Raw genomic sequence first — 24,007 nt, 5'->3', positions numbered from 1 at the left:
CTGGGCTCTAAAGGGAAATGTCCTCATCAGTTTTCATAATGATAACACAGAACATGATAATAGCACAGAAGAGGAAGGCACTGCAGCATGTGGGTGACTACATAATGAGAGAATACAAGACAGTAGAATATGATAGCGCAGTAAAGAGAAACATTCTTGTATTTGAAAACATTAAACACTGCATGGTGAGGAAACAGTGAATAGTGACCATTTGTAGAGTGTAACAGGCATGGTAGATAGGTTGTTACATAATGAGACACCAGCAGCCTGGATGACTGGAAAAATCAGTTTAGCAAGTGACAGCAACAAAGTTTCAGTGACGGCATTTCACGTAAGTCGAGCGACAGTGGCACCCTAGTGCAGTACCAACGCAGCAAAAACCTGAAAGTCGGGCTGTATGAAGGAGGGTTTGGGCGTCCTCCGCCCCTTCCACACACACATCCGGAAGTAGTTACCTCGTCTACCACGTCGACAGTGTAGCAAGGTCTTTTTTACATGTTAGTTAACGAGGTCCCGGATCAGCTGCCGCCCTCCCACCTGCCTTCCTGACGCTCGTGTTGCACGCGGGTGCCGCGGGTGGCGTAGTCGCCTTCACTCCCGTCAACAACAACGACACACACACACACACACAAAAAAAAAAAGAATCACTGGAGGTTCTTAAAGAGAGACCGCAACTTGGGTCTTCATGAGACCACAGTCATTTACTCATTACCTGCACAAGGTTGGTGGATGTCGTCCGAAGGCTTCAGGAAACTCCAGATGCTTCAGTGGATCTTATTTTTCCTGTTCCTGATGAATTACAGACAGTTTGCTCTGCTCGGAGTAAGGAGCGGGTGTAAACACTGCAAGAGGCAAAGTTGGTTACAAGTAAAAGTGGTGTTGTAGATGAACATCTTGTAGAAATCCGTGAGAATATGACAGGCCAACAACCTTTGGGAAATTGGGTAAGAGGAAGATAATTAGTTGGAAAACTTTGATGCAAAATAATTTCGCAATTTTTTTTTTTTTTTTTTTTTTTTTTTTTGTACGTATTACGAGAGACTGATTATGAAGAATCATTCTGACAGTTCGGTAATGTCTCGTGAGGATGAGGTCAGCATGAGCACTGACGTCATATATGCTTAGCCTTTAACTCGAGTGCCATGATTCATCCCAGATGTAGTTACGAACCTTGACAAACAGCCAAATTATCTTTAGTTACTGATCAGTTTATAATGTATTCCATTGTGTTTCTTGGGTAATGATTGTCTTGCGAGTCTTTAAGAACATTTTTTTCTTTCTGTAAGAAAAGGTATTTTTTTTTAGGTAACTTTATCAAAGTCGTCATAATGGCAGTCGCACACTTATTTCAAGTAGAACAACTGTTCTCGTATCTCGTTCCTATGTGATCGAGCTATGGCTTGGCATCGGTAGATATTCTTCTCCGTCAGGTCTTGTTCTCATCCCGCTGGGAAGTTCTCGGCGACTAAGCATCATAATTTCATCAGTCTCTTGCGCTGCGCCAGAGTAACACTGCAATACAGTGGTCTAAAATGAATGATGACATCCCATGAGTTTTTGATGAGAGATCATGGTGGATCTTGCTACCATTACAGCACCGCACGTTTCACTTGCTTTCCTGAGATCCGACGTCAACTTAGAGCCGACTGGTAAACCGAGGGAGGACAATGGGTGGAACACGAAACATTCATCATAAAACCACTTTCAGCTTCACTATAATTCTTCCTCTCTACCAGTACACCGTCAAAACATGATGAAACACAGCACAAGTTACTGTAATTGTTTGTGTATATAGCTAGTCAAAATATTCCTTTGTTTTATTAATATTACTATTATTAGTTTTATTTCATTCATTATTATTATTACTATTATTATCATTATTATTATTATTATTGTCACTATTATGTAACAAAAGAGATCTCCTGGTCATGTGTTGACACAGGATGAGGGGGAGATAAGAATGGCCGGGTGGGAGATGAGTGGCGGTTCACTCCGGAAGCTGCCTGGCTTCGTTTCTGTTGCAAAATATTTTCCTCCACAAGTACATTACGTCCTCCAGTAAACACACTGTGTGTGTGTGTGTGTGTGTGTGTGTGTGTGTGCGCGTGTGTACTTGTTTACGTGTGTTTTTCTACATACGCTGAAAAGAAAACAATAAGCTGGGGTAATGGATGATGAGATCAAAGTTGATGAAACGTGTTAGGGTCTGTGAGGGATGATGTGCAAAACGATATGAAAGTGCTACCTAAGCCAAGCGGTATGTGTACGTAGAGGAGAGAGCAATTCTAACGCTTTTTAGATGATCGAAATTGAAAGGAACTGAAACTTTCATTCTGAATGTGTTAATCTGTAAATGAAGGAAACTGACAAGGGAGGGGTTGTAGAGGCAAAATAGATATGATAACAGAAACGGTGGTAAGACTGGTATTCAAGTGGTTCACCACGTCATGTGTGAGAGGTTAGAGTAAATATGGTGTGGTTTGAACCGATGTTACAATGTCAGTTCACACGTAGTACATTTTATTTTTTGTGGACTAGGAATTGGTGTATTATCTTTGCATTATTCTTTAATCATGCAAAAGAAGGGATGAGCGATTAAGTGTTGGAGGTTAAGTGGTATTCGTGTGGTCAGGTGAAGATTTTAGTAGGATTTTAAGGGCAAAGGAAGGCACAGCCGAGAAGAGGATAAATGTACGTGAAACAGGTACCTACCATAAAAATGGCGGCTGAGAAGAAATTATTAATAACTCTGATGAGTGGTTATATGATATTGATAACTGATGAATTGTTATATAATATTAATAAATTTGATAAAGCTTAAGAAAATATCTGTTGAATGTATTAGCATATAGCTAAGAAAACATTTCAAGGTTAAGAAAACATTTCAAGGTGTTAAAGGGTTACCCACAGAAATGACAGTATTCGTTACAAAACAAAGGAATAAATGAGCTCTTCGAAGATGACTTTGGATTACAATGAAAAAAAGATCTTTGTCTTCGGATGTCAAGAATACATAGATCAAGCATTCAAAGAGATCTTTAGAGGTAGTACAGGAAGAGTAACAAAATCATGCAGTTGAAATAGGAAAAGGAGGAAGGAGTGGTGGCTTCTGCGGCTGACACAGAGCCGATTCTTGGAAAAGTATATCTTAAGGATTGCCGGAGACTAATGATTTGGGCCAGTGAAGGCCTGCATCGGCAAAGTGTTATTGCTGAGAAGAACTCAGGTTTTCAGTCAGGGTTCTGTAAAGGATTTCAAACATATGAGGAACATCGGATAAGTTTGAGGACTGGTGGCTGAGCTTTCAGAGTTTTGGAGGTCAGTAAGAGACTGAAGCTTTAAGGAGAATTGTGAGGTTAAGAATAAGAGTTAGTGTGGTGAATATTGTTGGACGAGAAGGCTCAGCCTATCCTGACATACCATTGTGAGAAACTGGCGTAAGACAACGTAAGATGAAAAAAGATGTCTTGGAAAATGGATGGGAGTTTGATACAATATAAAGATCGAGCCATGCTACATAAAGAAACGAAGACATTGACTGCTGAATGTGGAGGAGAAAGAAGGAAAGAAGATCGAGTGCGAAGAGGAAGGCGAGATTGAAGAATGGTGTGAATGGGAGGACTGTTAGCATAGTGACTAGATTATTTAGATGAAGAAGGGAGAGTCGAGGATCGGAGCAGACGCATAGCAAAACACGAGGGAAACGGCGTATTGTTTATGCAGACAAGATGACAGGTTTTCCGTCCAGTGATAACCTAGAATAATGATTTCTTTTTTTTTTTTTTTTTTTTTTAGAAAAGTCTGTCCTTAAGATTTAGATTATTTGATGGAATATATTTTTCTGATTTATATTTGATAAGTAAACTGCTAAGTGACACTTGTATTCACTGTGCCATGTTGCCAGAGCGAAAGTTCGGTTTGGCATGAGGTTAATTCTTCACATGGTATTCTTTAAGAAATAATCGGTGGTACGAGTACAAACAATTCGTGAGATCAAACAATTCGTGAGATCAAACAATTCGTGAGATCAAAACGCATCGCAAGAACAAACGAAATTAATTTTTTAGTTTATGTAGTGAATATATTATGACATTTTAAGAGCTGAATTCGCATACAATATCTAATATTTTTTTTACATATGTTAATTAGCAGATGTACCAGACAGAATAGCAGGAGAGCCAGCATGTGTTCCTGGTCTGGCTCGACACCCCACCCGACACATTCATGATATAATTACTTGTCGAGAAAACTTCCGCTCCATCACATGGCGTTATATCTGATGGTAATTAGAGATAATGCCTCTTGCTTCCGGAGTGCAGAGTTGGAGGAAATATTTCGTTTATTTGAAAAACACTTCTTTGGTTGATATGATGTTTCCTGCACATGAGCTAAGATGGTCTGGAAAAACAGGATTTGTCATAGAATGCTCACTATATGTCATCAGACATTGTCTACTCGTTCCTTTCATGGTTGAGGTTAACAACAGCTGTACACGACTTTCGTCATGGCTGAGATCACTTAACAGTTGTACACCAGTTTCACAACAGCACTTGGAGAAACACCTGGCTTTTATACGTCTCCGTTGTGTATTATGGAGGTTTGACAGACAACAAATGAATAGATGCAAAGTAAAATTGATCGGTTGTTATCTCATTGTAAAAGTCTCATAACGTACGAATTTGTGTGTTTTTTGTGCAAACAATAAAAGTCGTACAACTGTTCTATAGCATTGTTGTTTCTGTAACAATTGGCCATAAAGAAGATACAACGTGTATTCATAAAATAATTCTTAATTCTTAAAGCTGAAATGTATGTGTTGCGTTGTAGGTCACCGTAGACTCTTCGTCTAGTGCGGATATGTTTTACTATTTTCAAAATGAAGTGATGATTACGTGTCCATTTTTCATCCATTTATCGGCAGAAATGATTGATATCGCGTCTTTTTATCAAATGACACTCTGCCTACAAATTGTACTTTTTGTAAGCTACAGGAGTGTTTTCTTTGGATAAATATGACGGTGTAAATATCATAAAGGTGTTTTCAACAGACCCTGAAAAACGGACCCCCCCTTCTGTCCTGGTGTATCAGTGCTGAGGTAAATTAGCAGCCTCTCTGTACTAACAATATTCATTATGCAGCAATTATCCAATTTCCTGGTCTCCCTCACAAAACCCTGGCTGGCGTGTTGCCGTCTGGTTGTTGGGCGAGGCGGCTGCAAGATAGTAGAATTATGGCAGGTGATCCAGCCGGACGCTCTGTATGATAAGTAGTGTTAGCAAGGCGTCCCCTCGTAACTAATGGCTCAGAAAAAAAGATCCTTGATATACAAAGCATTTCGCAATTATATATATATATATATATATATATATATATATATATATATATATATATATATATATACCCTTTGATATCTCGTTAACAAATCACTATAATGGTTGCTAGATGTTTTTTCTGTGTTTTTCACGATCAAATCTCATGTAGGTGAGGAAGACAGTTTCGCTCTGTCTGACATGCAATTTAGTACAGACCTCTCTCTCTCTCTCTCTCTCTCTCTCTCTCTCTCTCTCTCTCTCTCTCTCTCTCTCTCTCTCTCACCCGCGTATGTAGTTAATGAGGGGGTTATGAATACCCCAACAGCAGAGTCCTGCTGGTGCGGGTGTCGGACAGATGCCCGGCCTGGCGCCTCTGTCCAACACCAGCAAACACCTGCGCTCCATCTGCAGTCTTCTGCTCGAGTTCATATATTTCCCAGCTCGGTTCATACATGCATCAAACTACGTTTATGAGTCTGGTGCAGGCGGTGCAGGTCTTGTAGCTGAAGCATCAGTAAAGACCATACATACTCCTGGTCTGGTGGGGATTTCATCGAGATGCAAGTGGTGATCCTAGAGGCGACCTCGATGCATTACAGGTGGTGGTGATTCTCTCTCTCTCTCTCTCTCTCTCTCTCTCTCTCTCTCTCTCTCTCTCTCTCTCTCTCTCTCTCTCTCTCTCTCCCCTCCAGATAAAGCGATCCAGCATATATAGAATAAAAAGTTGTATACCGTATTTAGTAACTGATGATTATATTTTCAGTTCTTTTGAATATAACATTTATGAGATAGTGATTTTGGTTGATACAACGGTTGTTTTTGTAACTTATATCAGTTACAAATCGCAGGAGCTCCGTGCTCGAAATGATATATCACTTGTGTAAAACAGTGGTTTTGCTGAACCAGAATCAGCTGTCGCAGTAGATTATACCAATGTCAGACCTTACCATATATTCGTCAGCACTGAAATCATAGTTGCTTGATATTAATGCAGTATTACAACACCAGTTTGTCTCGGTTATTTAACCTATGAATTTTTTTTTTTCCATTCAAATGTCTCGTGTGTGTGTGTGTCTGTCTATGTGTATGACGAAACAGATCATTGTAACATTCACAAAAGTGCACTTGCTTATTTTTTCATTATATATTTATGTGTGTGTGTGCTTGTCTGTAGGTTTGATTTTTTTTTTATACAATTGTAAAAGATAGCAAGGTAACTAAGGGAAATTAAAATCCTTGTTTAAGAAGGTTATGGAAAACTATGCAGCAGTTATCCAAGATTTTATTTTTGCGTTTTCTCAGACAAAGAAAGTTCTAATAAATCAGTTTTAAGAAGCTGTTTGGTTTAACTCTAATAAATACTCCAGAATTTGCTGAAATGATTAATGTGCAGTGCTACTTTGTATGGCATATGACACTGATATACAGATGAACAGAAAATATTCACTGTCCTTAAATATCACGAAGCAATATGAATCACTCGACAAAGAATCGATATAATTATCATATCAGGATATGATTATTATTTCTGTGGTTACATTAACCATAGAATTATCTTATGTGAGGACTTAAGTTCTCCCAAATTTCCATGAATCATTTCAGTACCAGTGGAAGTATTATCTTAGTATGTTCTTTCCATAGTTTTTAGTTTGAGATAACATCACAATTCCATGATAGATCTACTTTCATGTACTCATGGTGTCTGGACCATTGTCATCGTTCCTCGGCCACAGCACTTCCCAAATTGGCAACCATATTTCTTTTATATAAGAACGTATACTATTGTTCTGTTATCCAGTATTCTAGGGCAACATTCATTATATTATCACCGACCACTTTTGTCTTTCAGTCAACTTTGCAAACGTGTCTTTTGAAGTTTATCAACACTGAAGCAGTGAGAGAACTGTCGGGAGATTTAGAGTGTAGGAGGCAAGTGTTACCAGTGAAATACTCAACAGGTACACGACAGTTAGTGTTCCCAGTCCTCTCCTGCTCCCGTTAAACTTTTATTCCACGTCCCCGAGCTCTTGTCAGTCTTCTGTCTCTAATCTTTAGTTCTCTTCTTCGTCTTTTGTAACCCTATTCAGTCGCCTCAAACGTTACCAGTCCTTCTCGTGCTTCATTTGATATGTTATCAGTCCGTTTCAAGTTCGTCTGTCTTTGTCGTATATCGGTAGATTGGTTCATTGAAATTATATATGTGTCAATCCTTTCCTTTCACTACATCATGTATGGTAATTTTGTCACACTTTTCAGGATTTTATCAGTCTTTCTCCCTTGTCATTTTTCCTTAATCCCGTCAGTCATTTACAATGAAAATGAATTTATTCCATACGTCACAATCTTGTTATGTGTCTGATTTGTTAGGACTGGAAACCTGCTGTTGAACTACTTCATCTATATTTTTTCTTCATTATGTCTTCATTCCAAGGCACTTTCTTTTAGCTTTAAAAACTATAGAAACTTCTAACAGTCTGCCAATAAGTTATGTCCACCAAACTCTTCCTCGCCACTATCACCAGCACCACGAACTTGCTTCCAGTAGAACTACCGGATTGTTTCCTAACACAGCCTTTAGCAAGTATTACTGAATATCCTCAAGCATTTCCCTTTCAACTCGAACTCACACTAAGGCTGCTACATCTTCTTCACTACTCGCTACCACAGACACCACCAGCACTTCCACTTAGCCTGATCGTTTCTACCACCACAAACACTCCTGCAGCCTCTCGCACACCTGTAGCTCCAATTCATCATTTCGACCACAAGCATACTTCTTCCAAGCAAGGATGTGCCGCCTTCAACCCTGAACTTTAAGGCCACTTGTAAAATCAACTTTATTTGAGCACCATAACTAAATTAGCACACGTCTCATAGATACATTTTACGTTCCATAGATAATCTTTCCCCACGAAGTAAGAGCTCCCGCAGTATTTCTTCTAGTCGTATCAGTTTGAGCAATACTACAACACAACAGCTTCGATATAAACCGGATTTCACAACAACAAACTCACCTTCACAGGTTACTCTGGTGTGAGCTCTCTTTGCTGCACTCTCTTGGTCACCTAAATCTTTAAAGCCATTGTTTTCATCAAAAAAAAATTTAATTTAGACATTATAAACTATTAAAAAATAAAATGTTTACTTTCACATCACACGAATTCTTCAGAATCTCCGCTGCATTTGCAACCTGCCCATCTTATTTTCTTTACCGCCATAAACATTTTCTAAATAATTTTTCCACTTCAGAATAAATTTCAGCACCATATCCTCCACCAATTTTTTTTTTGTATCACAGTTTCCACCACCAGTGGCCATAGTTTCTACTTAGGTCGCCCTTGAAGTGTTCTCTATCACCAAGGGTAACCATTTGAACGTTTCCCCAACAGTGGAACGTTTCCTTCTCCCAACACTCGTCTACAGACTTTTCCAACCTTTATAAACTTTCCATGAAGACCTTCTCTCTCCCACCGAGAAGTCTCCGTTAACCCCAAGATCACCATCGCCTCCTCTACTACTGCCTAACTAAGCACACTTTAACTGTTTTGCTCTGACATGTTCGACGTCATCCTTAATTGCCTCTTTTTCCTAATCAAAGCACCTCCTCCCTGAGCGCCCTCTGTATCCCCTCGCCCTTCTGAAGGGCCCTCCTGTTCTTCCAGGTTCCAATGGCGCGCGACTACCACTGGCGCTGCTGTAGGTGATGATCATGTGTCATGGGTCCAGCGCGTCAGCAGTGTGTGTGTGGGGGTTATTCTCTCTCTCTCTCTCTCTCTCTCTCTCTCTCTCTCTCTCTCTCTCTCTCTCTACATCATCACTTCACTGAACTCTTACCTATTATAATCTCTCTCTTGCAGTGGAATGTATTGAGCCTACAAGTTCATCACTGACTTCCGCATGGCAGATCCGACCTGAGACACGGTCTGTCTGTCTCACATATGCCCACACGAAGCGTCCGCTCACACACACACTCACTGTTCACATATCTCTTAGAAGCACTTCCGGGTAATCTCCTGGGTAAATCAGGAGAAGTAGGTAAATCCTTGTGATCTTGTAGATTTCTGGATAGAGGTAAATCCTTTGGCACTGATAGATTCCTTAGACGAGGTAAATCCTTGTGAGACGTTAATGGTTGTGAAGTTGCAAGTGGTCGCGGGAAGTAAATCCTTATGAATGAATCCCGCGAGGACACAGATCCATAGATGGACTTAAATCCTCAGGAGGAAGCAAGTCCCCAACAGGAAGTGAATCCTCAGCAGGAAGTAAATCCACGTAGGTGGTGGTGGATCCTTGAGGAGCGAGGCCGGAGAGACCTTGAGAGGAGAGGTCCTCACTGGCGGAGTGCGCTGGCGGTACTGGTCCCGCAGAGCGGGCTATGGTCTTACCCCCTTCTGTGACCCAGCGCAAAAAAAAAAAAGAAAAAAAAAAAGCAAAGCAGGTCCATCCCTTGCGGTTCGTCGTTTTTCACAACGTTTCAACCTCGTGTCTCGATTCGGAACTGTTCATATTTTTTTTCCTGAACAATGTGTTCAATTGTTCACACGTGTCTGGTGTATATGGTATATGATGTGCACTCCCATGTACCCAGGAGTTACTGCAACCCAAAATCATTTGATAATGACCTTAAAAAAATTGATCATAGTTATGAGTTGTTGTTAACCCTTGTGATAGAAAATTGCGACGGAATGTGACGTCACTGACGCGTCACTGAACAGCTACCTGGCATGGCGTGCGTGTTATGATCACGTGACCCGCTGGTTGTTACTTTTTTGTCAACACTGTTCGCGTGGCCGCAGCTGACTTAGGCTTGAGCACAGCTCTGCTGCATAGACATATTGTCGGAAACGGACTAAATACACACATTCATTTACTCCTTTATTACTTTCTTCCTCTTTTTTATCTTCATCTCGCGAACTCTCGATCATGAATACATTCATCAATGTATTAATCAGTATGGTTATCTGTCTGGACATCGGTTTATATTGCACTGATTTACGTTATTGTGTTTCATGGGAGAACTGAGGGCATCTAAGGTCATTTCTTCTTGTGTACCTAGTGCTACATCGTTAACGTAAGAAACGGCGAACAAGGATGAATGATATATATATATATATATAATGAGTGCGTGTGTGTGCGCGCATTTTAATATTCTTCCAACTTTTACATCGTATTTCTAGTGATAATTGTAAATTTAGGCCGGCTTCTTGACGCGACATTTCTTTATTGCATGGGATGCACATATTGATAGATATTGGTGGCCTTAACCCCGCCAAGATCTCTCGTGGAACGTCGTCGGAAACTGTCAGGTTATTAGTGTTTAAGACTGATGGATGGGTCTTTGTACGGGGATATCTCCACAGAGAACAAACTTAATAAACGAAATGTTATTTTCGGCCAATACATTATAAGAGTCACACTGTTCACTGGGAGAACTATCGCTTATATCTTTATCAACCTCGAAGGCACCCGTGACATAATTACTACCCCACCTCCCTCTCGTACAGTTGATGTAGTAGATATTCGTAATAGACAAGTGAAAGCGCCCGTCTCGGTGGAGCAATGGAGATTCAACGAGCATTCAGTATAGTTCACGACATTTGATGAAGGTACACGTAACATGGTGGGGTGCCGCTTCCTTACGTAGACAGGGGGACCGAGAGAAAATGCTTGGGAGAGAAAATGCTTCGTAAACTTATCCAGGCGGGTGTGAGGTGAACAACAGCTGCCTGCAGGTGAGGCAAACGGCAGCAGTCTATACGTGAGTTATGATTGAAAGAAGTTTCCAGTACGTGAGTTACGAGACAAACATCAGTTGGTGAGCACTAAGACATCTACAAGCTTCCTACAGGTGAGTAATGAAACAAATGATAGTTTCCTACAGTTTAGTAATGATACCAATATCAACTTCCTTTAGATGAATAGTGAGACGATTATCAGCTTCATACAGGTGAGTAATCATGCAAATACAAGCATCCTACAGGTGTGTAATGAGACAAATACAAGAGGTAAGTACATGTGAATTGTGAGGCAATCTGTTAAGCTGTGAGGCACAGCGGGAGGATTCGTGATTCATGTTTTGTGAGGTTTAGTTACTGACTTATTTCAGAGGGTCTTCTCACTCGTGCCTGCGTTGCCCTAGTAACTGTACTGCCACTCGACTCCTCGCAACGAATGATGGAAACGTAAGACTGGTAACTGAAGGTACGTATGTCTACGTTATCTCATCAATTCAGCTTAAGTTCTACCGTTTTCTGTCCGCTTGGATGAAGGTATATAAAGTATTCCATGATATCGCGACATCCGGGTATTCTTGTTTACACGTGGGCTTTGCATAAACAAACAAGTGGTGAACAATGAAAATTTCCATGTTATTGTGGTATTATCTAATAAGCAAATTTCCGAATTGATATTTTTTTTTCCACTGAAATGTTCCCAGACGAATTTTAAAAGTGCTACAAACCATTATGACACCTTGGATAGAATTAGCTGGAGGAGATATGAAGATATTATTGACACTGACTGGTACAAGAGCGATACATCTGAGTGGTCAGAAGAGATTCATAAGAAAAACGTCCTTTATTCAGACAGCATGAATGTCTTACTATGTTGTTTAAGACCTTAATGCACACGGCGTGTATTGAAAAAAAAAAATTTGGAGAAGCTCATATTTTGGTGAGTAACTCAAACTTCAGTGACAGCTTACTACTTCACAGAACATGAAGGGGACTTCAGAGCCGAGTGTCATGATGATCACTGATAAATGATGGCATTAATTCAAGATCAGTCAGCTGCCGTAAGCTCGAAAATTCCTTTAGCAATAACGAAGTGAATTATCAAACTGTTGAAATGTTCTGGTAACATGAATTGGTATGTTTAAATACCTAGGCGATAATTGGCAGTGTATTGTCAAATTGTTAAGTTGCTCTGGTCACACGAATAGATATGTACTGCAAATTTGAAGTGATGACATATCATTACAGCCATGGTATTGATTTCGGAAACGGTAATAGACATGTTGATGGTATTTTCTGTATCATTGTCAATGCATTGATCCTAACTTATCTTTCTTCAGAAAAGAATAATGAGGAGATACGTTACAGGACCATATACCTCAAAAAAGAATGTTGTCGCTTTACCTTCATGTTCCAACCATAACTAGCCACCTGCGGACCAGCCGAAGTCTGTGTCATATTATTGCAACCGGACGAGGTCCAGTTAAGTCAGCCATGACGTCACAGGCAGGTGGTGACGTCACTAGTGACGTATCAGAGTGGTTTACCTTGAACCCGACAGAGAGTATGATTGCCGCCCGCCGGCCATTCTTCTGGGTGGTGGTTCCAGTGCTGTGGATCTGAAAATAAAAGTCGCACTATTACCATCATGACCTGCATCGTAAAGCTTGTACGTTACTTTATGAGACGAGGTTTGATAACACAATAAAAGACGTTCACATGTAAACGAAACTTCAAGTGAACCGTAGACTCGAAGCATTGCATGAACGCCTCTCTGGGCCATGTTCGTGACATTATTTCTAACGACTGACTGGTAGTTTTGTACAAGAACGATCGTCAGGGTACGGTCTGTCATTTACATAATGACCCCCTTCATCATGTCCTAACATTATGCGAGATCACTTGACGCTCTCACGTTGAGGTAGGATGCTGTGAATGCGTCCGTGGCAAGATCATATGAGTTTAACCTGTACACTCTGAAATATACTAACTATACAGAGCCAGATGTTAGGTTTTATGAACGCTTTCGCTACTAAAACTACACACCGACAAAAAAAAAAATAGCTAGTGTGGCTGTGGCAGTAGGGGAAAAAAAAGAGAAAAACTTGTTCGGTAACAATAGCAGTCACACCAGCGGCACCCATTTCCCGCCAGATAATATCTCCGAGACCCTGACAGTTGCCAGTTACGCACTCTCCAGACCGACAACATCATTATTTTCAAGCATTTCTCTGGAGCAGAGTAGCTAATATGGTCTCTTGTTATCAAATGAATATGACTTTGTCGTGATGAAACATTTTAATGATGTCTCCATAAACAGGTTAAGTATCTATAAGTGGTAAGAGCGGTTATGGAAGTGGCGTCAGGGGTTGGTAACGGCCGTGGTAGGAACATGTGCGGGACATTGTCGGCGGACGGGGAGCAATTTCTCTCATTATTACTTCATCCCGGGACGACCACCGCAAATTGCTAACCATTCATTACGGGGTAAGATCTATTAACATTAAACTCGTTTGGTCTTAAGTTTTGTCATTATGTGGAAGTGTTACTTCCCTGGCTTGCCCTACCCCCCCCCCCCCCCCCCCCCACACACACACACACACACACACACACACACACACACACACACACAAGATGACCTTAACTGACCTCGGCTGAGCTGGGTGATGGTACATGACGAGGGATGTCCAGTGATGTAATGATAGGTTATCATTTACTCTCAGGATGCCGCTGTCTGGGAGAATGTGTACCGCGTCAGCCTGGAACATTCGGGTAAATCGATACAAAAAAAAAATTTTTTGTTCCCCTCGATAATGATGGTGGAGAAGTGACTTTCATCAAACGTTAGTTAGTCTATCAGTCACCAGCGTCCTCTCGATCACTCGACTCCTCCCGTGCCTGTATTGATGCCCACTGCTTACCTCATCTTCCTTCAGAGTCTTCAAAGTTCTTTCAAGTGAGTTCTTGATGTTCTTAATCCATCTCATTCTTGACCGAGAACTGCCTTGTCAAGCTGGAAATCTGAGGAGGACCTTCACCTCGCCCACTTGTGACCTTCGCTTTGTCATATCTTATCAGTTATCGACTCGTGCAAAGTAGTATATATTTTGGTTTCACTTTCCCAACGAAGCCCTTTATCAAGTTCTGCCCGGACACGTCGACTCACTGGGTGAGGAAGAACATTAATCAAGATCGTGGTTGCGATCAAATTCTCGCTAAAACCTGCAGATATCCGACTGGAGAGTTTTAGAAAATGGGATGACTTCGACAGCAGTAACTTTAACAATCCTTCTTTTACAGTAATTTAGACCGGGAGGTATATGGGCGAAGTGAATTGCTCCAAAATGCGAAGGGTAATGTATGTGAGGCGGAAGGATGCAGAAGGAAAACGTAATAACAAGAAATAGTGGAAGACTTTCCCTACCGTGAAGGAGCCACTTGAGTACAGCAGAGTAACTATGTGAGGGTCTGCAGCGTCAAGACTGTACTCCAAGTTGGAGCTGGGAATTGATGGGTCACCTTGGTAGAGACAAGGTCCCCGAAGAGATTGTACTCCAAAGCCGTCGGTGGATGGTGGTGTAGCCTCACCCAAGGTGGCTTGTAACTCCTAGTGTAACCTCTTGTAAGCTAAGCCCGGTAACACACACACACACACACACACACACACACACACACACACACACACACGTACTCTTCGTGCATGAAAATGTTTTTTTAAAGTGGAAATTCAAGGAAAAAAGACTACAAATTCGCCTCTTGTATCTGACTGGACGAAGTCTGGAACAAATGAAGATGGAAAAATTTGGGGATTATAAAAGCGATGTTTACTTGGCAGGGATATATTGTTACAGATTAGCAGATAACAGTTATACACGGCTGCCAAGAGAACTCTTAACCACGCAGGGTAAAAATAGTAAATTGTGGAAATTAGGACGAATATATCCTGGGAATTTGCCTGTAATTAGGAAGGAAACGTGATTTTTTTTCTCGACACAGACTACGAGATTACCAGACACAGCTGTCTAAGCGAATCATTATCAGGCACCAAACTGGACTAAGTCTGTGTATCTTAATATATTGTCGTTCGGTCGATTTATCTGTTTACCTCTTCGTCTGTGTGTTACAAACTAGTGTTGATCTAGTCTGCTGTTCAATACCCTGAGCGGAAAATAGATGAGGATGTGTTGCTCGTTTCGAAGGATTAAAAGAATAAAAAGATTTTACCAAGGTGAAGAGCACAAGAGAGCGCCCAGAGTATCAGCAATTGTACATAATCACATCCGGGAACCTTTTGAAGAGTTACAACGTTAAATTGCCTTCCTGCTATTTTGAAGTTATCCGTTAATGTACTGTATCACAATTGAAAATATATCGGCCAGTGTTATACCTAATGTCAGGGAGGAAGTCTATAGTAAATTTGATCATTATGATTTCGTAAGAAAACAGCAGATGTAAGAGCTTCACTAAACCATTAGTCCTGAAAATATGCGGGTATCAACGCACAGACTAATTGCTTCCTTAGCCACGCATTAAATTACAATGCACAGAGGAGCTCCACTTGCCAAATCTAGATCAGAATTTTAGAATATATGGAAGATGATATAGTGATAACTTGGATGTAGTGCATTGAATCTGGTAAATTAATGTTACTGGCATCAGACGATATGTCTTTTCTGCAGCTAATGTTCTTAATCCTCCCCTTCTCCCATGATAGAATGGACCTAATGCTCCTCCTCGCCAAGATCTTTGTTGTTCAGTCTTGCTACCTCACTGACTCTGCCGAAAGGGTATACCTTGCTCTCTGTGAGTAACTTAACCTAATTCCTAATATGGACTCCGGCTGTGCAGTACGACACAAATTTGTTTGCAGTATTGCTCACTATTATGGTTCGTGATCTAACAATACTCTTTACGTAACTGCCCATCTGGCAGTTAACTGTAACCTTAAATGTATGTTTGTATCTTGCTGTGAGTACACAGCACCTACTGAAAGATCTTGAAATATAAATCAGTATTATCAATATGATGATCGTCTGATTACCACACATCATCATTCAGAGATTTTCCTCAATTGAACAAAGACTGGCGGTTAACGTTTCTGATGATGACGCATTTACAGGCCGCCTAGGGTCGAGCACGTAGGTTCGAATCCAGGCTACAGCAGTCGGTTCGCAGTCAACCCAGCTGTTCATCCACCCTTAGGGGTTGGTCAATAGAATGGGTATCTGATTCAGGCTAGGATATATATATATATATATATATATATATATATATATATATATATATATATATATAATATATATATATATATATATATATATATATATATATATATATATATATATATATATATATTTATTCTTTTTTTTTTTGCTTTGTCGCTGTCTCCCGCGTTTGCGAGGTAGCGCAAGGAAACAGACGAAAGAAATGGCCCAACCCACCCCCATACACATGTATATACATACGTCCACACTCGCAAATATACATACTTACACAGCTTTCCATGGTTTACCCCAGACGCTTCACATACCTTGATTCAATCCACTGACAGCACGTCAACCCCGGTATACCACATCGCTCCAATTCACTCTTTTCCTTGCCCTCCTTTCACCCTCCTGCATGTTCAGGCCCCGATCACACAAAATCTTTTTCACTCCATCTTTCCACCTCCAGTTTGGTCTCCCTCTTCTCCTCGTTCCCTCCACCTCCGGCACATATATCCTCTTGGTCAATCTTTCCTCACTCATTCTCTCCATGTGCCCAAACCATTTCAAAACACCCTCTTCTGCTCTCTCAACCACGCTCTTTTTATTTCCACACATCTCTCTTACCCATACGTTACTTACTCGATCAAACCACCTCACACCACACATTGTCCTCAAACATCTCATTTCCAGCACATCCATCCTCCTGCGCACAACTCTATCCATAGCCCACGCCTCGCAACCATACAACATTGTTGGAACCACTATTCCTTCAAACATACCCATTTTTGCTTTCCGAGATAATGTTCTCGACTTCCACACATTCTTCAAGGCTCCCAGAATTTTCGCCCCCTCCCCCACCCTATGATCCACTTCCGCTTCCATGGTTCCATCCGCTGCCAGATCCACTCCCAGATATCAAAAACACTTCACTTCCTCCAGTTTTTCTCCATTCAAACTCACCTCCCAATTGACTTGACCCTCAACCCTACTGTACCTAATAACCTTGCTCTTATTCACATTTACTCTTAACTTTCTTCTTTCACACACTTTACCAAACTCAGTCACCAGCTTCTGCAGTTTCTCACATGAATCAGCCACCAGCGCTGTATATATATATATATATATATATATATATATATATATATATATATATATATATAGGGAAAATGATTTGGTAAACAGAGAAGAGGTAGTGAAAGCTTTGCGGAAGATGAAAGCCGGCAAGGCAGCAGGTTTGGATGGTATTGCAGTGGAATTTATTAAAAAAGGGGGTGACTGTATTTTTGAATGGTTGGTAAGGTTATTTAATGTATGTATGACTCATGGTGAGGTGCCTGAGGATTGGCGGAATGCGTGCATAGTGCCATTGTACAAAGGCAAAGGGGATAAGAGTGAGTGCTCAAATTACAGAGGTATAAGTTTGTTGAGTATTCCTGGTAAATTATATGGGAGGGTATTGATTGAGAGGGTGAAGGCATGTACAGAGCATCAGATTGGGGAAGAGCAGTGTGGTTTCAGAAGTGGTAGAGGATGTGTGGATCAGGTGTTTGCTTTGAAGAATGTATGTGAGAAATACTTAGAAAAGCAAATGGATTTGTATGTAGCATTTATGGATCTGGAGAAGGCATATGATAGAGTTGATAGAGATGCTCTATGGAAGGTATTAAGAATATATGGTGTGGGAGGAAAGTTGTTAGAAGCAGTGAAAAGTTTTTATCGAGGATGTAAGGCATGTGTACGTGTAGGAAGAGAGGAAAGTGATTGGTTCTCAGTGAATGTAGGTTTGCGGCAGGGGTGTGTGATATATATATATATCTTTCTTCCTTCTTTCAAACTATTCGCCATTTCCCGCGTTAGCGAGGTAGCGTTAAGAACAGAGGACTGGGCCTTGGAGGGAATATCCTCACCTGGCCCCCTTCTCTGTTCCTTGTTTTGGAAAATTAAAAAAAAAACGAGAGGGGAAGATTTCCAGCCCCCCGCTCCCTCCCCTTTTAGTCGCCTTCTACGACACGCAGGGAATACGTGGGAAGTATTCTTTCTCCGCTATCCCCAGGGAATATATATATATATATATATATATATATATATATATATATATATATATATATATATAAAATATCGTAAAGGAGATAGCCTTGCTTAGGGCACAAGCTGTGTCCGGGACTTTATGTGAAGTGCTGTTTGTGTATCACTCAGCAGCTCTGATTAAAGATTTTACCTGCGAGAGCCATTTTTCTATGAATTCCTAATAGCATGTCGTGTGTGTGTGTGTGTGTGTGTGTACACGGCCATGCGCGCTTTAGGACCCTCCCAGCAGTCATCGCCTCAAGCTGACGCACTAAGACGGCGAGAAATTGTTCGCTGTTTATGTAAGCAATATATCTAGAAAAAAAGCACATGTGGTCAGCGCAAGCACTTATCATTACGACATACTGCATCGCCTAATGTTTTGATATACCATGTGCAGTACGGCGAATATTATCATAGTGATAAAAACTGGTTGCGGCAGTTGTTACACAATACATGGCTCAGGTTCGGAGCCACATATATATATATATATATATATATATATATATATATATATATATATATATATATATATATATATATATATATATAGCGTTCATGGGATGGCCTCAAGGCCTCAGCTACCCGTGCCGTCTCATCTAACACAAGATTGAAAAAAATCATGTTCCTCTTATGTACGAGTGAAGAAGTTCGCTCTGTAAAAATGTTTGCATAAGGTAAATTACCTTGGGTGGTGGAGGTGCAGGCTCATGGACGTATTAAAGTTAAGATAGGTTGAAACAAACACAACTGTCACCCACCCACCACTTGCATGTTAGATATCGGGGTCACTTGAGCTTCATTCTTCATACGTAATGATGATGTTTATGAAATAAATTTTCGCCTTGTTTTCGAGTGGTTCTGTTTTAGTGCTATATTTGCGTTGTTTTCAGGATATTGTCTCGTTTTCGTGTACAACCTCTGAGATGATATATAATTCGGCACATGTATTGGCCTTGGCTTCTCCTTTACATAGGGTATGAAGTGACGTTAAGTTTTTTCTCCTTCACAGATTTATAACCTGTTGCTGTCGTTGCCTTTGCCAGTTTTAAAGTATCCCATAAACAGTGGAACAATAAGATGAAACAGTGGCGAGAGCGACCATCTGTATATGTCTTTCTTATCAGTAGCGTTGCATCATCAAACCCACAGTTTAAATTTTTTTTTCTTTTATATCTTGAGGAATCTAAACGAAACGGGACAAATTCTAATACTCTGAAAAGCAGAAAGCGAATATGTAGGATGCCTTCCCAGAGCTGTCCAAGGCAATTCGTTTTATTGATATTACACTCTTTGTTGCTGCTCAGACCTGTGCTGTTGGATATAATACCAGTGCGTGTCGGGGCCATTCAGATACCCATTCAGCGGCAAGCCACAAAAGTTTTGGCTCTGAGCCGGTTGTCCAGCCCGGAACTCGAATACGGGCCCGTTAATTCATGGGTTGCAACGCCAACCACGTCATTATTCCACATCGGTCACGACACCCACGACTCAGGCTATCAAAGAGGCGACCCTAGCCTACCCATCCTGTACCAATGGACGCGCCGGCTGCTGTGGAAATGGATGAGATACAGACCCGGTAATAACGGTGTTTATTGTGCCCTGTTCCTGTAGCCTCCGGACATTAGGGCTATTACGAAGGCTTCCGGCAACCGTCACGCCTAGGGGCGCTGCTGATGGTGTGGGGGATTATATGTGGTCATGTCCTGGGTTAGCCATGTCTCCGCACTGCCAGATAACACGTCTTCCCTTGGCTCGCTCCTGACGGTGCTGCAGAAATGACGGGATATCGGAGAACTGACTCACTCGTCGTAAACAAAACACAGATATATGTAAGAAAAAGGTTATCAATAGAGATCTATGAAATGAAATTCAAGGGTAAGAGCAAAATTTTGTACATCTTTTACCTGAACAGGTGACGGAAAGGCGTTCAAGAGGAACCCATGAATGGTTTGGAAGCTGCGTTAGTCACGAGGATTCCTTTTCCTCGAGGTTGTTGCACTCCAGGAAGCAGCTTCCAGCAAAACCTCCTTTTGACCCCCCAGTCGGTCACTCTAGACTGAGCGAAGAACTGAGCCACCGTAGCGTCTCGTGTCCTTGAAAAACCGGCGACGTATTCCCTTCCGTCTGTTCCCTTCGTCAGTTACGACCTTGACGTCAGCAGCTGTGCTAAGAGGGAAAGATATTGTGCCAAGCCTCAGACCTCTGGGCGTTAGTGGTCATAAGGCACTCCTTAAACTCGTTATTGCATAATCATATTGCAGGCCAGAACTCGAGGTGGTTAACTACACGAGGTTCACCGACCTTGAAAAGTCAATCGGTTTCCGAACTCACTGATCGTTGAAAGTCCAGGTAGGTGCCTAAGCCCTGCTGGACGCCGAAACTACTAAACATATCCATGCCATGATGGACCCAGCCTTGCTTAGTCGTCGTGCTCAGCTTTAAACACTGAGAGCTGCTGAGGTTTACTGCCTCGCGGTTGTCATTGATAAATGGCGCAGGCCAGTCATTGTCTGAGTGATCTATGTCGTGGTTTTTTTCCTCGGTTTTAATATCATATGTAAGTAGTGTATGTCTGAAGCAGCCCTCCAGACTTTGAGCTTGTGGTGTGGGTGTCCCTTCAGCGACTCCTTTGGAAAGGGGAAATAAACGGGCTAAGGAAAGTTGTTTACGGCACCTTCCGCTGAGGATGAGAAGTTGGTCAGTCCTTTAACCAACGGTTTAGATAACTATAATCACATGGGATTTGAAAATCCCACGATAGATCCGCTCCAGAGTGATATCATTATGGACGGGGGATTTACGGTAGATGTTCTGAAGAGAACAATAGTTGTGGATGAGCACCGGATCGTGCGACATGCTAGTCTCCAGTACACTTGCAAGAGTCCACTGAGGGCTGCCAGAGACTCAAAGATCCGGGAAAGAGAGCCGTCTCTTCAAGCACTGCTGTAGTCACAACTCTTGTCTTCAATATATTTTTCAGCTTGGAAAAAAACTGTTTTTTTCCTGTAAAATAAATGATTGTCAGAAGCTCTCACAACCCATGCTTTGTATCCGCATCAAACCGTACTGAATATCCACTACGTTAGTGGTATGTATTTGTACACATACCTGATGGCCCATGGTTCGATTCTTCGGGTATAGTGGTAAATGGTTTTTATATTATATATATATATATATATATATATATATATATATATATATATATATATTTATATATATATATATTTATATATATATATATATTTATATATATATATATATTTATATATATATATATATTTATATATATATATATATTTATATATATATATATATTTATATATATTTATATATATTTATATATATATATATATATATATATATATATATATATATATATATATATATATATATATATATATATATATATATATATATATATATATATTCAGCACTTGCAAATATTATGTATGACTGATTTTTAAAGTCGGTTTGTCGTAGTTGTCGCTGAAGAAATTGGTCTATCCTGACTGCCACCAGTGAAGACTCTTCTCCAAAACGTTGTTTGTGGTGTCGGAAAATAGTTTTGGTAAAGAAAATGTAACGAAAATACTTAAGAGATTCATAGAACTGGAAGGAACTACATAAAGACGTGTTACAGTCGACTGTTGCAACTTTGAGGTTTATTTTTGTCTCTCGTACAATGTGGCGGTATTTGATACATGCGATATTCATTGAATTCTGGTAATGTGGCGAGACTGAGAAGCCACTTCAGGCGTAAAATTCTGAGTAATGGCAGATTTTACCTGGCCTTAATTCTGAGTCGATTGGTTGGGGAGTTTGAGAGAATTGGATCCAAACTGTGGAAAAATAGTTATTCTCTATAGCTTGACTTGAAGAACTTAAGGTGTAGCTTCTTTAACTGAACTTGCTGCATATTCTGTTGAAGACCCAGCATCCTCAGATGAAACTGCCTGGTTGATTCCTGCTCCGTGACATTTAACGGTTCTACAACCACCAACTGGTTGTTATGTATCTTTCAACAACTGCTGACAACTGATGCATATTTTTTGTACAAACGCTCGGTCTCGGTATTCGAACATTTCAATGGAACATCCTTATATCGAATTTCAAGTTGGAAACAAAGAGAAGTTGAAGAAAGATTACCACTAGCAGTGAAGGATGCATTATTAAGGAGTGCAACATATGGTCGGAAGTTATGAGGAAAACGATGGGATAATACCCCTCAAGACTCCCAGCCAACCACCGTGTAATGTTCAGCACTTCCTGTCTCCCTCCTTATTCTCGATCTCGTCCTGTAATTCTTTCATTTTCTCTTCTTCCTTCATTACTCTCCTGTCTGTTCATTCACCTCAGTTAAAGTCGATTCCTAAGAGTTATACAATAACAACATATTATCATCATTACTTGATACTTATTATATGTATAGTTTGTGTGTTTGTATCAGCTTGTGATTGTGCGTTCGAGCATATATATATATATATATATATATATATATATATATATATATATATATATATATATATATATATATATATATGTATTTGTGTGTGGGCGAGTGTATCCATCAGTGTCTTCACACGCAATAAAGTACTACAAAGTTGGAATGTAGTCAGGAAAAACCTTAATTATAGTTTTGGATTGTTACGACCCGGAAGCGTGTCTGGCCCTGAGGATTAAAGGTGGGCGAGTGTAGAGGAAGAGCGAGGGGTAGATAAGTGGAGGGAAGTGGAGTGAAGAAGAGGAAGGGGAGGTTGGGCAGGGTTAGGTGAGTCAAGGGAAGTAAGTAGTACGTGAGTGGGGAACACTGCACCTCAATATAGCTGGCCTGATGCGCCTTATGCTCAGCACCTGACCAATACCAGACGTGCTGCTGGGACTGTGATGTAAGGCTTCGCTATAGCCCTGCCTATGGTCATGAGAAGCACTGTGACTCGTGGAGACATTTGACGTTGACTACTGCTGCCTCATCTTATATAATGTTGGCGTCGAGTTCTGTCGTAAGCCGTACTGCCGTGAGTATATATGATTACGATTAGGATGCGCTCCATTCAAAGATAGTTCATTACACAAGGAATGAGCTTGTTACATACATCGAGGATATATATGTGTGTCAGGCTTGTTACATACATCAAGGATGTATATGTGTGTCAGGCTTGTTACATACATCGAGGATATATATATGTGTCAGGAAGTATTACGTGGTGGGAGGTAAAAATGGGGACCTTGAATATGCAATATCTGGAAAATGGACATCTTAAGTCTAACTAAGCGGTAAAATTATTTTCGTCGTTCCCAGTTTTAGGCCCTAGAAAGAAAATTAAGGAAATTTCCACCGGATGAATTCCAAGCACCATGTTTATGATTTCCATCTGTATTTCAGTAGATACAGTAGATAATTTCCCTACTTATCTTTATATGTGCACACATCAGCTCCTTTCCTCGTTTCCCTCTCGACTGTCTCCATATATCATCTCTCGTTATTCAATATTTTCAACTTCTTTCTTCTCTCTCAGTTTTCTCTGCCGTTTCTCTTTTCCTACTCTGACCACAGTGTTCGGGGAGAGGTGCTCTCTCTCTCTCTCTCTCTCTCTCTCTCTCTCTCTCTCTCTCTCTCTCTCTCTCTCTCTCTCTCTCTCTCTCTCTCTCCCCTGCTCAAGATCGATGGCCTGCTTGCGTCATCTA

The 24,007-nt window shown here is 40.7% G+C and overlaps 1 protein-coding gene and 1 long non-coding RNA gene across 2 annotated transcripts in view; one reads left to right on the top strand and one right to left on the bottom strand.

The window, feature by feature from the left end:
* sav (scaffold protein salvador) overlaps window positions 1-24,007 on the top strand; it is a 1,023,444-nt gene that overhangs the window by 665,481 nt on the left and 333,956 nt on the right. The window lies entirely within an intron of this gene.
* On the bottom strand, window positions 6,582-9,654 carry LOC139761773 (uncharacterized). Its single transcript, XR_011715604.1, has 2 exons — window positions 9,124-9,654; window positions 6,582-9,093 (listed from the first exon to the last, which is right to left on the bottom strand). It is a non-coding gene; the product is annotated as an uncharacterized lncRNA (long non-coding RNA).

Source organism: Panulirus ornatus, chromosome 41 (genome assembly GCF_036320965.1).
Source record: "Panulirus ornatus isolate Po-2019 chromosome 41, ASM3632096v1, whole genome shotgun sequence".
Taxonomy (NCBI): Eukaryota; Metazoa; Arthropoda; class Malacostraca; order Decapoda; family Palinuridae; genus Panulirus; species Panulirus ornatus.
The sequence above is the reverse complement of the archived record's forward strand: the minus strand, read 5'-3'. Positions and strand labels throughout refer to the sequence as shown.